This window comes from Crocodylus siamensis, chromosome 12 (assembly GCF_052110815.1).
Source record: "Crocodylus siamensis isolate JL-2025a chromosome 12, ASM5211081v1, whole genome shotgun sequence".
NCBI classification, from domain to species: domain Eukaryota; kingdom Metazoa; phylum Chordata; order Crocodylia; family Crocodylidae; genus Crocodylus; species Crocodylus siamensis.
Window position 1 is genome coordinate 12,799,666 of NC_143406.1, and position 14,804 is coordinate 12,814,469.

The following is a 14,804-nucleotide window of genomic DNA, read 5'->3' on the forward strand; positions in this document are numbered from 1 at the left end:
CCACCCAGCCAGCAAGCTTAGCCTGCAGCAGCATCCCCTTAGAGTAATAGGAGCCTCTGGCTCTGTTATAAGGGGGTAATCAAGTCTGGTACATTTGATCAGTACAAAATAAACTCTGGTGACAACCACAAGAATCAGATCTGGAACTGAACACTAACAACATACAGAACGGGTTAAGAGCTGTGACTTAGGCCTATCTGGCTAAAAGTGCATGAGCTGCAGGAGAAATCAAGTTTTTCCTCACTTATACAGTGGCCTGAATGCCTTTGACATTAATGGGGCTCAGCTGTCAGAGCTCCCTCCCCTGCCTTAGAAGTCTGGAAAAATGTGTTCAGTTTTCCTCTTTCCTTTCTCACCACTAATGACCATCTGCGCAACAATTTGGGTCTTTTCCAGTGTCTGCTACCACCTGTGGTTCGATGGAGTTTATGGATGACGACAAGATAGAGGAACACTCGAATTCATGAAATGTACAGCTGTGAAGCTTTGTGATCCTTCCAAACTGTATCAATTTGCATGTTGAGTTTTAAAGTGGTTTCTCCAAATGCACAGTATGTTTGCATAGCCTCAAACAAAGCGATAACATGTGACTGCTGTAGCTGCTATACAATCTCAAAGACGATTTTGTGGATTCATATTTTTTAAGGCCAGAAGGGACCTTTTGGATCATTTAGTAGATCTCTTGCATAGCACAGCTCAGAGAGGTTCACTCTGTGATTCTTCACAATGGGAGAACTGTCCTTTCCTACAGTATAAGTGAACCACAAAGCCAGCGACCAATACTGTCACGGGGCTCATGGTGCCTTGTTCTCATTAGTAGGTGCTGTTTTGGTCTATTTTTTTTTTTTTTATTGGGGAGATGTTGCTGAGAAAATGGTGATTTCATTTTTCAAGGTCTAAAGTAAAGTAAACTTACTGATGCGCTTGGCAAGGACATAAACATTTGTGAACCACATGCTCATAGGGTGAATGCAAGGGCTTAAGAGTGCAGTGTTCAAGAAGTGCAGATAGATGCACCTACGTGGTCCATGCAAGACAGCATCATGCTCAGACATGAGCTGGTTCTCTGTGCACTAGCAGCAGTACAGTTGTGTTGCTGCACAAAGCATACTGGTTTGTGTGTGCTGCACTCTCTCAGCATGGTGCTGTCTTGATATACCCCAAGGCAGTAGTTCTCAACCTTTTTTGTCCCAGGACACCCATTTGTAATTATCAGCGGGCAGTCCCAACCCAGCACCCCTCGCATCTGACCCTCTGCATCCTAGCCCCAGCCCCCCAGCGTGGGGCAGGGTGAGGTGAATGCAGGGCACTGGGGGCACCAAGCAGCCCCTTGCAGGCTGAAACTCTGCCAGACTGCAAGGGAAAAGCCACTTTCCCATGTTTTTCTCCTTTAAAGGAAAATCCATTTTTAAAGTTTGTTTGCAACCCTTTCATATGTTCTTGCAACCCACTTTTGGGTCACGATGACCCACAGGTTAAGAAATGCTGCCCTAAAGGATGTAGAAAATCAGTGACACTTGAACTCCACTGAGAAGCTGGACTTTCTAGGCTCTTTTGAACAACAAATGAAAACCAGTACTGTGAATCAACCTACCCTCATAAACTAACTGGAAGCCAGGACAACAAGTGCTGCAATATTTGAACATAAAGAGAAGGGGCAATGTCCATTCCAAGCTACCAATTAAGAACAAAGAGCCCTGCCTGGAAGAACTGACATCTAAACGAGCGCATAACAGGCCATGGGGATGGAGGGAGAGAAAGAAAGGTGGGAAGGAGAAGTGATGCATGGGAGGGGATAGCTACAGAGCCCAAAACCTCCCATTTGCTTCTAGAACAAACTCATGATTTTTCCCTTCCAGTTACCTTAGTACAGACCCCACTGTCTCCCTTTGCTGCTATGCAGGAGTTGAGGGGAGGGAAGTGTGGCTTGAAGCCCAATGAGATTCAGAGCCCAATTCTTTCCTCCATCACGATGGAGCAAGTGAAGAGGAGCCTTGCCAACGGCACTAGAGCTAAACCCCTGAAAACCAGCCCAGGAAAGCATCCACCCTTAGACTCTCAGGCTCTGTGGTCAGAGAGCTACAGCCATCTCAGCACTGTTAGGAAGAGAGTTTTTTCCATGCAGTAAGGAATGCCCATGAGCTACCCTGAAGTAAGTGCACAGCTCACCACAAGACACAGAAAATACCTGGGCTGTCGCTGTCACAGTTTTCACCTGGAACAGCTCACACCTGATAGTTACTTTGGGGTAGAAGCAGTGCCATAGCAAGGGTGGGCGACTGCTCTGGGCGCCAAAGTGAAGGGGCACCAACAGATGCTGCCCAGTCAGGGCAGGGCATGGGATGGAGCCGTGAGTGGCTCATTTGGGGGGGGGACAGGGATGGGGGGAGGGTGGCTCCCACCGCTCTGTGCATTCCCAGGCAAGCATGGGAAGGAACATGTGCACAGGGCGAGGGCAGGCTGCTGGTGCAGGCTTTGCCCCAGGTGCCAAACTTCCTTGCCACAGTAGCAGGTAGAAGCCTGCCTTCTTAACAGGGAGGATGAGGCCATGCAGCCCCCAAAGCCCTGGAGGCCTGAGAGATGACTTGCACAGGCTCATTTTCCAGGGGGCCTCCCACAACAGTCCTCTTACTTACCAGTCTGGCCTGAGCCAGCTCTGCCACGAGGCCGTGCTGGGATTGCCTGCTCCTTGCCTACTACTTCTCTCCCTCTTTTCTCCTTTGCTTTAGTCTCCTTGCTTGTCTCCACCCTCTTGCCCAGAGGTTAGCTCCCCTTGCAGGAGGCAGCTGCTGCTTGCAGCCAACTGCTTGCACACACCTGTGCGGAAACCTAATTGGAACCAATTAACTGTTCAGGTTTCTGGGACCTGAGGAGCCACCAGCAACTGCTGTAGTTCCAAAGGGACCTTTGGGGGTTTCTTCTTTCTTTCAGGAAAATGATCCAAGTCTTTTCTGAAAGGAAATCTTTTTAAGAGACAGAGCAGTTCACTGTGGACCTTCAAAGTGAATGGTAAATCTTACAATGAATTAAAAGAGAGCTTCAAAAGGTTTAATGCAGAGGGGTGCCATTCCCAGCCCTACGCTTATCAGATACTGGGAAAATCTGAGCTAGTTTTTAAACCTGATTTTTTTTCAGTTTGATTTTATTTAGAAAGTTGGTTTCATTTATTGGACTTCTCTTACATAGCTCTAGCAACGATCAGGGGACTCGCAGGGTTGTGACACTACAGTAATCAAAGAAATGCAATGTGAGAAAGGAAGAGATTTTTTGTTAGATTGTTTAGAAAAGGGTGCATGGGTGTGGGTGGCACCTGTGTTTTTAATGGTTGTTTAATTCAAATGTGGAAAGAAAAAAGCTAAAGTATTAACACTTGTCATTGGAGCCCTAAAGGGCTGTGCAAGTGACTTGGACATTTTTCACAGCATCCAAAGTCTACAAATAAGCTGTTTGAAGAAAACTTCCATTTTGTGACTATACCTCGACCACTAAGGATCTGGCTAATCCCAAACATGGAATTCAAGCTCACCAACTCACAGCCAGTAACACCAGTCCAGGAGATTGTGATACGCATGACTATTATCGCTGTTATAATTACTATGGCTGTTGATATAAAATTAAACTATACATAATTATAATTTGGATAATTAAATACATTTATTAATTCATTCATTATTCAATTATTCCATAATTATTGTTGTTATTACTAGAAGCCCCCTTGCTAAACCAATTTGATATGATAAAAATTTGGGTATTCAAGATTGAAGACAACATACAAAATCCATGCTGCTGTCCCTCTTCAGGAAGTCAAAAGGGGCAAAGCCCATAGTTATTGTTAAATTTATAGGCTTAGATTTTTAAGATCTACTAACCAGGGAGTAAAGGACATTTCATATAGAGAGGTACATTTTACATTACTTTTAAAATATCTATTTTCTTCTCCTCTTGTTTCCTGATTGACTGATATCCTAGAAAGTAACATTACAACTTTATTGCAATCTACAATATTTATGTCACAGAAAGATGGTTTCTGGGATATCTCCACTCAAGCCAGAAATTATTCAAAGGACTCTGCAGATGGGATGGAATTTCCTTCCCAAGTTAGCTGCCATTTCTTTCTCTGGGGGTAATTTCTTGACAGCCTGAATAGTGAAGTCTAAAAGCAAAGAAATGTAGAATCAACTCAGGTTGTAGTTTTTTCTTTGTAGTTTACCTTTCAGCTTTGCCGGGTTTTTTTCTAGCAGCAAAGTTAATGGGGCCTAGGACTTTTATTACAATAGTGACTAAAGGCAACCCAGAATGCTGTCCCACTGGGCTAGGTATGACAAATACGCATTCAGAGATGTTACAATCTTAACAAATAAGATAGGACAGAGAAGAGTGGGTTGACCAGCAATTTAAGTAATGTAAAACCAACAGATATCATGCTCACCTATTTTGGGGGGGTTAGATTTCATTAGGAAGGGATCGCTTTGATGGAAAGAAAAGGGAAGGAAAGGTATATAAGATGGAGTAGTAGAGAAGAGAGTAAGACAGACAGGCATAGAGTGAAGCTGAAGGAAGAGACTGTGGAAGAGGAAGCCAATGAAGGGTTGAGCAAACAAGCAGTCAGAACATGGCAAAGAGGCCAGTCAAAGCTAGAAACGTCTCTGGTTGCTTCACTTATCACGGTGTTATTGTGACAGCAACATTACAAATCAAATCCTACTCCAACACAGGGCTCTCCCTTTGCAGAGAAAGCAGATTCCCCAGTAGGCGTGCAGGATCTATGACACAGTGAAGCAGTTCTGATTCTACCCGGGGAGAGAGTTACATTTATGCTACACTATGTGTTTGCCTGTGCAACATGAGTGCCTTTTAACCAAACCTCTCAGGAGAGTCTCCTGAGGCCTAAAGACCTTTTGCAGAGATCCACGCAGGAACCTGTGCTAGACAGAAAGAGCATCCAAGTGGAAAGACTCATATTTAAGTAACAGCAGAGGTAAGATGGGCTGGATTGCTGCCTAATGGGAGAAAGAAGGAATAACACAGTGTTTTTAATGCAAGTCCCCAGAGGCTGGCTCCCCACAGTTCCACTTCCATGAAGCTTAAATTCATGCACAGAAGCAGGCCAGGTATTTATTTCCAATTTCACTGCAAGATAAAAAAGAAGACAGACCTTCTGGGAGCATAAATAATGATTTCAGGGCCAGACAAAGTTACAGTGCGCACAATTTTAGCAACAGCAAAGTAGGAGTGGTAAGTACATAATATCAAGAAGCATATTCATGAAGTGTCCTCTGCTATTGACTCAGTTTTTACTTCAGTATCTGAGGGAAGCAGTAGGAAAGGACCAGTGGAGAAGGCATATTAAGCATTAGCCTCATTAGCTAGCTCTTCATGCAGCCATAGTAAATGACAATGTTATGGTAGCTCAGGTGTCATACTTTTACATATAACTGCATGCATGTACACACATGCATTCACTTACACCACTGAAATGCGCCCATATGAGAGACCTGGCAAAAGCAGTTTCTAGAAAAGAGAAAAACGTGCTTGATTGAGGACTTTTTCAGTTAAATTATTTTTCACTGAAAAAAACAGGTGTATTTTTATACCAAGATAGCTCCCCCAAGATAAGCACTGCCGTATCCAATGGAGATAATGTAGTGTCTGCCGATCTGTTATACTGAGTTGGGGGGTGCACATCTGAAGCACCAGGGAACCAGGTATTGCCAAACTTTGGGTGCGATCCTCACCTGTTGTCACCTAGTGCAGCTTCATTGGCTTTAATGGGGCAGTGCCACTCTGTTAGCTGAGGTTCTCATTCCTGATTCTGAAATCTCTGAACCATACCTTAGCGAAAGGGTGTCAAACTCATCTGGCCTCGTGGGCTGGATGAGTAGTGTGGGACAGGCCCAAAGACAGGATGAATGGTATATAGCTGGCCCCGTGGGCTATATTGGCCCCACAGACCCTCCCTAACCCTCCTGCATATGCTTGCTCCAGCGGGTCCCAGACTATACTACATGCAGCTTCTGTGTAGGGCTGGTTTGGGATACGTGCCATATGTGGTGCCCACTCTAGCTGGTCTGGGACCCATGCTGCATACCGTGCCTTCCCTGATGTACCAGGGAAGGAGGGCAGCGCTGTGTGCAGCACAGGTCCCAGACCAACTGGAGTGCACACTGTGTGCATCATGCATGCTGGACTGCTTAGGGTGGGTGCTGCATGTGACTTGTGTCCCAGACTGGCTGGGTCACGGGCCATGTGTGATGTCTGGGCCCTCGACTGGCTGTAGCAAGTGCCATATGCAGTATGGATCCTAGGCTGGCCAGAGTGGGCACTGTGTGCAGCATGTGTCCCAGGCCTTGAGACCTAGGCCAGTTCAGTGTACACTGGAGACAGGGGCAGGGATTGGATGATGGAGTTCTCTGAGCCAGATGTGGACCACAGGTTGTATCTTTGACATCCCTCCCTTAGAGACATAAACAGCACAGTCTAATGGTGCTTGCTGCAAGTAATTTAGGGCAGTGGTTCCCAACCTTTTTTATACTGCGGACCAGCATGGGAGTGGGACAGGGTACACAGAGCCAGCTGCCTCCCTCCTGGTGCTCCCTGCTGCCCAGCTTTAACCCTGCACATGACTGCTGGCAGTGGAAGCCGCTTGCCCGGGTGCTTGTGCCACAACCTGGCAGCCAACCCTTTGTGGCCGCGGCACAGTGGCTGGGAACCTCCCATTTAGGGGAAAATAATAACAAACAGCCCTGGGGACTAATTTTTCAAAATGTTGAATTCTTAATTCTGACTTAATTGGGAGGTGAGGGCACCCAACACCCTGAAGAACTGGACTCCAAACCATAAGAGAATCTGACTTGTGCAAAAAACTGTACATTGAGTTTGTGTAGGGTGGATGCAGGGGTGAAGAACGGAGTAACAGGGGGCCAGCAGAGAAACAGACACGCTACAGGTATGTGGTACGCAGGGCAGGAATGGAGTTTGTTCCTCTATAGTGGAGAGGGATAAAATAGAGAATTGAGTCAGAAAATGTAAATGGAGAATAAGCACAATTTAAAAAAAAGGAATAAGCCATTGAATAATTTGCTACGATCAACTGCCACCCTCGCTTTGCCTGAGGAACCTCATGGAAGCTTTAATTTGTGAATAGTTGAAAACAGTTAAGACAACTTCAATGTCCAGTGTATCAGCCAGATTAAATCTATTGTCAGCCAGCAGAATCTTCTTAAAAACATCTAGCTAGGGGCTGAATGTGGCTGGTGTACACACCACCTATCATTCCTCTTCAGTGGAGCTGAAGTAATGCAACAGCAGGGAAATATTTTTCTGTGACTCTATGATATGCTTGTAGGTGTGTTCAGGGCTCTTGTCGTTCTGAGTGTCTCCTTCAGGGTTCTTTGTGAGGCAGAGTCAAGTGGTCCTGTCACCTTAAGGATGCAAGAGGAGATGCTCTTACAGCCAGAAGAGTTCTCTGAGACACATTATTAACCCAGCAAGTAATTATTTTTATTCACTGGTAAGTGAGTGTTGCTGTGAATCTTGATTTGTTTTTATCCATTTTTAATCAGGATTCAAAAATACCACAGTTCTGTTGGCATTACACAGTTACATGCAATGAGATCAACAACCAGATAATGGCATGTAACTTGAGCAGAGGCTGCAGGCCAGTCACTTGGAGACTGTGGCCATGGGGCCACTTTGAGAATATTTGGCATATGGGCTCAATTTAATATTACTGTATCCTTCTACAGGACCTGCATTCTCTCCAAATATGTATCCGTTAATTCCCACAGTATGATGGTATCACCTCCCTTTCTCCACGCACAGGAACAGAACCCAGCTCATTCTCACTACACTTCCCAAACCACAAGAGTGTCTTGCCTAATTGAATGAAATAGCTGCAAAAATGGGGATGCTTCGGAACAGCTCTTTAGACAATCAGGGCAAAACACATGAGGAAAAAGATAATGAAATGTACCATATTTACAATTTAATTGGTTTTTCTGCACATACCCAAATATATAACCAGGCATTTTTGGACTCAAAGGTTAAGCTTTGATTCTAGCTTGGGAAAAATTTGGACACATTTTTATTTTGTTTTAAATCCTAATAGTTTCTGATTTATGAAAAAGCCTTATTTTTGAAAGTAGCTGAAAGTAAAAGAATGCTAAACTTGGGCCTTTTCTCTCTTTTAGATAGATAACATTTTATGTTGAAACTGGTTTAAGAAAAGACACCTTCCCAGTGGATTATGGGAGCTGGGGCCATCTGAGATTAATTGATCCAAGGGGGTCTGTATCAGTCTACATGATAACCTGGTCCCTCCTATCTTAAAAGTCTGAGGAGTCCATGATTATATTCCTTTTCCCAGAACAACAAATCCTAGTAAATTTGTGTGTGTTTTGTTTGCATGCATGTATTTGTATGCATATTACATACAGTATATCCATTAGTAGTATAGTTCTTGATTTTTGTACTCTTTTAACAGAATAAAAGCACAGCTATGGAGTCCTTTACTTGAACAATCCCTGAATATCTCCATATAGAATTAATCCTGTTCTCTGGATGCACTGGAAACATTGCATCTTTTCAAATCCTGCTTCTGTTTCATGATACGTATGCTTAAAAAAGTTAAAAATAACAGTCAATTTTCTATGTCTATCATCATCTGTTGATTGTGTAAAAGTGCCTGAGGCTACTAACCTTCTGAGCATAAGGAATACTCTCAGGCCTTCAGAACGATGACACATATGACAAAATATTCCCCCCATCAAAAAATGCCAATATAGTCTGGAGAATGGTCAAACACTGAGGATTTACAAACATTATGAATTTGTGACCTGGTTTGCTTCCCTCAGTGTAAGCAAGGTGCTATTCTTCTGAAAACCATAAAATATGCTGTTTAATGTAGAGTTGTTCTCAGCAGCATTAAAATACTTTCAAAAGCTAAATTGTATGCTAGCTAAAAGCCCTTCAGAATGGTTAAGAAACACAGCTGATTTAGGAATATTGTCTCCTGTTTACAAGCATGAACAAAAAGGACTACATATTAATATGACCTGGGGCCTTGGTGCTTGAGACACTTAGCGTGTGTTTTATATGAGATGTAGTAAGCATTACTATGCTGTAGTAAAAGTTACAAGATGTTCTGAAAAATCGCACGGTAATGAACACAGCCTGGTCTGCATACAGTTGAAGCTGGCTGTGCCACATACCCCCTCTTCCCAGACACTGACTGTGAAGACATGCAACCCCCATATCCCAAGCCTGTGCCTTCCCTGCCACATGCCTAGCACTACCTAGCCCAGAGCACCTGCTGGGGTCAGCCAGGTCTCTGTTGGTGGCAGCAGGTGGAGGGAGGCATAGGGAGTTGAATGTGGGAGAGGGTGCCGATTCTACAGTTGGATCTGCTCCTGCCACAGGATATGTAGAGCAAGCCAGGTCTCTGCAGAGATATCAGGGCCAATTCAAGACTGTGGTGTGGTGTGGTGTGGGGGCCAGGATCAAGATTTGGCTGATGCTAGGCTCAAGGCTCTGGTGAAGTGCTGGGGCTATGATGGGCAATCAGAGCTGGCATTAACTCTGTGTTGTGGTCTGACAATAGCTGAACACATCACTTCTTAATATGATACTCCTCCTGCGAGAAGTCCTCACTGCTGTGATACAATTGCACTTAGCATGCATTTAACTACTTGGACGCGCAAGTTTTAAACGCAGTTAACATGTCCTAAGTGTCATGTGTGACATGGCCGTCATACGTTCAAGATATCATATTAACTCTTGTTCTTGAGGAGTTTCACAGACAAGTTTGTTAGATACTTAGACATCCTATATTTGTTTATTCACAGGATGTGTGAAGGAGGATGTATTACCCAACATAAAGCATACTCATCTTAGAAAATAGAAAAGAAGCTCTGGGTAAAAACATTCAGGGTAAAAATACCGTAATGAGCTGGCTGGCGTATATGTGAACCTCTGTCCTCTGCTGGATGGACTCAGAACTGCTCAGTTTTGTATTATTTGTACACAATTAGAGATTCTTTTTTGCCTGAAGTGATAAGTGTTTCTACTCTATTTTGGAAGATGTTATCCTGTTTAATGTATCTATGGATGTTTGCATTATCCTACATACAAATATCTTATCTCTCTGAAACCTACAGAGTCCAGTGTTTCTTTGGAGTTACATGACTGTATATGGATTGAAGCAAAACAGCAGCAACAGAAAAGGTTTGTATGAAAGCTTGTGCCGTGAAATGTCCATGTTCCACTGAGCTCTGCCTTAGGAACAACTTCCTTGGCCTGTTTGGTGAGGGCAACAGTCCTGAGGGCATCCAGTTTAAGAGTATGCAATGGATGAGCTGGTTTGGTACCCAGCAATTATTAGTGAGAGTTTATTAAGAGATACTCAAAACAGCTCAGTACCCACTGTGTTGAGCTCTTTCAGAAAATCGGCCCACTTAATGGTAGAAATGGTTCCAAAATAAGTTGTATAATTACTTATATCTTTGATCCTTCCCTTTGCTATTCTGCAGTCTTAGCAGATAGTGACTCTGCACTTTTTTATTTAACAGGATGAGGCAACTTCTCTTCATTCCTTGAGGATATAAAAAACAAACTGTAACACACACATAGGGCCCATGCAGATTATTGGCAGAACTGAAAAATGTCACTGCTTTGGTCATGGTCCAAACTCAGATTTCATAAATGGTCACAGATTAATAGGAAAATCATTAAGCTGAACAAACCATACCCTGAACTCAGTCACATGATTCTTCAGCAACGTCACATGGAAGGAAAAAGTGATCAAAACCAAGTTTTATTTTGGGCATGATAATTTGTGACGCAGTATGCCAGTAAAGCGTACTGCAGGTCATGTGTCTTCTGCCATGTGTTTTCAGGAACTCTCCGTTTTCATACTTTGTGTCATGCTGGACTCAAACATCTGCTGACCTCAGCACTAGCAAGTCTGCAAGGAAGGGATCACTGTCCCACGTCAAAGTCTTCGATGATTTGCTTGTGATGAGGGAAAGGTTATAAGTCTGCATTCTGGCCAACAACAATAATTCAGGTTTTTTTTCTAGTGGACTGAATACATGACTGGGAGCTAGGACAGTAACTCCCTGGCGTGAGCTCTGCTGCTGGTTTGCTGAGTGACTTTGGGCAAGATGCTTCATCTCAGCTTTCTTGCCTGTAAAAATAAATACAAAATTCCTGTTTCCCATCTTTGTACAGTGCTTTGTACCCCATGCTGGATCTCTGTACCTCGTGGAGATCTCATGGAGAGTGGCGGTCCAAAACTCTTCATTCTCTACCTTCTTCTTCCCTGCTTCCTTCCCCAAACGTTCTAGCTCCTCTTCGATGGGGCTGTGGTGATGACAAGCAGAGCTCTTTCCCCTGGACGGGTTGGGGAGAGGGGGGGTCAAGGGACACAATACTTATCCCATCATCCAGTGTGTCTGATTAGCTGAGTGGGGTGGGGCTCAGAGCACTTTCCTCCTGCTGATGCCCAGTGATTTCTCTGATGGTCGGGGTTGGCAAGGTCATTGAGAACAGTGGGTCTTGTGGTAATGCCTGCTGAGATGAATAATGCAGTTTGCCCATCTCAAAACTGTTGTTTCAAGCACCGCAAAGACTCCTACAGAGAGTGCTGCCTGGCTCATATTTTCAAATTTTTATTCACAACTCAGGAAAAAAAAGAATAAAAGCTGGTTTCTTAGGTAGTCATATAATTCAAGGGGCTATGGCTTCCATGTGTACTTCTAGCACCTATGCCTTGGTCTGTGATGTGCAGAGTGAAAATGCTGAAAGCAAGCATATAAATTAGGAAATAAAGGTTTGTTCCTTCAAGATGGTGGGCTAATGAGAGCAGAGCACCCACAGGAGTCCACTGAACCAAGGCGAGTTGAGTGTGTTGGGGAGTTTGCAGGGGGCAGTAAGAATCTTGCTGGGTAAGACTGCATGCATATATTTCAGAACAAAAGACTGGGCTCTGTCTCATGGTAGATTGCATCAGCAAAGCTGTTTGAAGCTTTATCAGGACATCCGTCTGCTGGGTAATCTCCACTGCACTCAACAAAAACTTTTGATAAAATCCATATTGAGAGCAAAGCACAATGAGGAGAAAGGACCAATTTTAACGGCTTATATATGATTCCCCATAAAAATTCATGGTTTTCCTTTCTGTGTGATTTACACAAAGGCCTTAAAGATGATAAATTGGGGAATACAGAATTTGAGACTATTTGCATAAAAAGGCATAGTAAAAAAGTAGAAGAGAGAACTGTACAGAATATACTATATTCTGCTCCAAGGATATTCATGGACCTGTTTCTGTAATCTTGGGCAGGAAGCCAAAGACAGACTAGAAATACATGGAAAGCTTTAAACAATTGATCTCACTGTGAGGTTATACTGGTACCTTTTATCCTCCTGGTATCCAGATGTTTCAGAAAATGCCCAGAAGTGAAACACTTGTAAGTCTCTTGGTAATAAAGTAGAAAATAATTCTCTTCTTTCCCTTCCAGACTGCTGTCAAGCCATCTCTCTAGCCCCTGGTACAAGGATATAGGTTCTCTGTAATGTCAGACTGCCTCAGGCTTTTGGTCTTGGATCTTGCACAAGCTAAGCAGCAGTGGACAGTCCCCAGTTGGAGAGACTCTCCCCAGCAGGAAAAAGAGGGTGCTGCTGGGATTGGTGATGGTGATATGACAGGTGGCTTTCTCCTGTCTGAGTCAGCACTGAAGCAATCCTAGCGTGGTGCAAGGAAATGCTGTGTTTGCTGGAGCGTGCTGCCTTTTTGGAGAAGAGGTGAGACAGTATCTTGACCACTGGGAGCCTTTGGAACAGTCAAGAATAAGGGTGTGCAATATGTGGGTCTGACTACTTTTAGGTAGGTGAATTCAAATTGCATTTACAATCGGACACAGAACCTTTATTGATTTCCTGTCTACAATGTTAGTGAAGTTTTGCCAAGATTGTTAAACAGCTGTTACATGCTCTCTCTTTCTCAACCCCATGGTGCTGAAAGGTGCAGACAGAAGTGACAATTTTCACCCAATCAGGCCCCTGAAAGTGCTTTACAGCCATGATCAAACACAAGTGCATGGGTGCAGGACGCTTTAAAAGGTCCTGATCCTGTGACAATCTGAACTCTCCTTGCATGAGGGTTCAGATGAAGATACTCCAAAACAGAGCACCTTCAGTAACTTGTGCCTGCATATGCCAGGACCAGGGCTGGGCTGATGCAGCTCAGCCCTACCCCAGAATGGGAGTGGGGGAAGGGAGCACAGGGAGTTCGGTCTGGGGTTTTTTCAGCTGGCACTAGAGGGTGGTGCAGGTGGACTGGAGCCCCGCCCCCAAGGTAGGGGTCTCCAGTCAACCCACCCCAGCCTTCAGCACTGGCTGGGCAACCCCCAGAATGAGCTCCCTCTGTTCCCTTTCCCCACTCCTATTTTGAAGACAGCGCTAGGGCTGGGAGGTAGGAGGGGTATTGCTAGAGGAGAGTGGCTGCAGGCTCACAGCTGCTCTAAACAACAGCTCAATTCCCCAACTCCAGCACCCAGCAATGAATGTTTGTTGCATCTGGGGGTTCACTGTAACTCATGGCACTTTCTGTCTGCATCTGAAGTGGCTGCACATCCGTTATGGATTTAGGACCAATTCTTAACTCAGGCACACAGAGTATCCCCTAACCCCTCCCTGCCTTGACCTCTCGGGGAAGAATTCTGTGTCTAACCCTAATCTCATACCAGTCCTTACAGTCCAATTGCAGGATCCAAACCACGATTTAAAGGCTTTATGAAAGGCACTAATATCATTTTAACCACTGTCAATAACAGATGAGCTGTACGCGATCCCTGCCCCCTTATTTGTAAATGCCCTATGACTGAACATACAGTTAGCTTCTTCCAAAGAGAAATCCCCCAAACAAAAAAAACAAAACAAAAAAACACCAATCAAAACTCGAGCATGCCTCTTTAAAACTAGCCTATTTAGGCCACAGATGCTAAATGAATTCAGCAGACAGACGGAGTAATGGAATGTCAGCGTTCCAGTCTGCTGCCTTGAAGCAATAGCTTTTCTTTTTTTTTATTAATTTCTCGTCTCATTTTCCAATGCTGCCTCTGGGCTCCATACTTTAGATGCAGTGTTCTTGTCAGTCTCGCTAACCTAATTTGGAAATAATTAAATTTTAAAATATTAAAGGGATTATAAATACTTCCCCCTACCCCCCTTCATGCAGTTCTTCTAAAAGTGTTGAATTTTGCTTCGGGACTTGCACTTAAAATGCATTGCCGCAGACTCTGATTTGTTGCTGCAGTTTCCTTTGCAAAGGCTGGAGAGTAGTTGAAAGGAAAAAAAGTGGAGTTAATTTCAATAAGAAGAGCCTTGCAGGGTCGACAGCTTTTTGCTGCTTTGACATTTTAGAGCTTGCTCCTGCTCCCATTGAAATTAATAATGTAACTCCCAACCCCATAGTGCTTGAAGGCTTTGGTTCATATCTGAATCTTTCTGCAGAGAGAACTGAGGAGTCTTGTCCCTAGTCTAGTCCTTAGTACACACATTCCTGCCTTCCACATACATCTGCTTGGGACTTTTCCTTAGTTGCCATACACCTGCATGATATCTTCATTCTGTAAATCAAGCATGAGAAAAGGAAAGTTGTTTTGGTCACTACAATATTTTCAGGGCTTGAGTCACAAACTTCTTATTCAGGCAGCTGAAATGGCAGTGATGTCTGACACCTACTAAGTGCACCCACAACACAGGACAGAAGCACCAAAAAAGTGTGAGACATTCAAACGGCTCAG

At 44.1% G+C, this 14,804-nt stretch overlaps 1 long non-coding RNA gene across 1 annotated transcript; it reads right to left on the bottom strand.

The window, feature by feature from the left end:
• Positions 1 to 3,734: 3,734 nt before the first annotated feature.
• Positions 3,735 to 12,584, bottom strand: LOC149854651 (uncharacterized). Its single transcript, XR_016438807.1, has 3 exons — positions 12,413 to 12,584; positions 5,468 to 5,511; positions 3,735 to 4,153 (listed from the first exon to the last, which is right to left on the bottom strand). It is a non-coding gene; the product is annotated as an uncharacterized LOC149854651 (long non-coding RNA).
• Between the last annotated feature and the right edge of the window lie 2,220 nt (positions 12,585 to 14,804).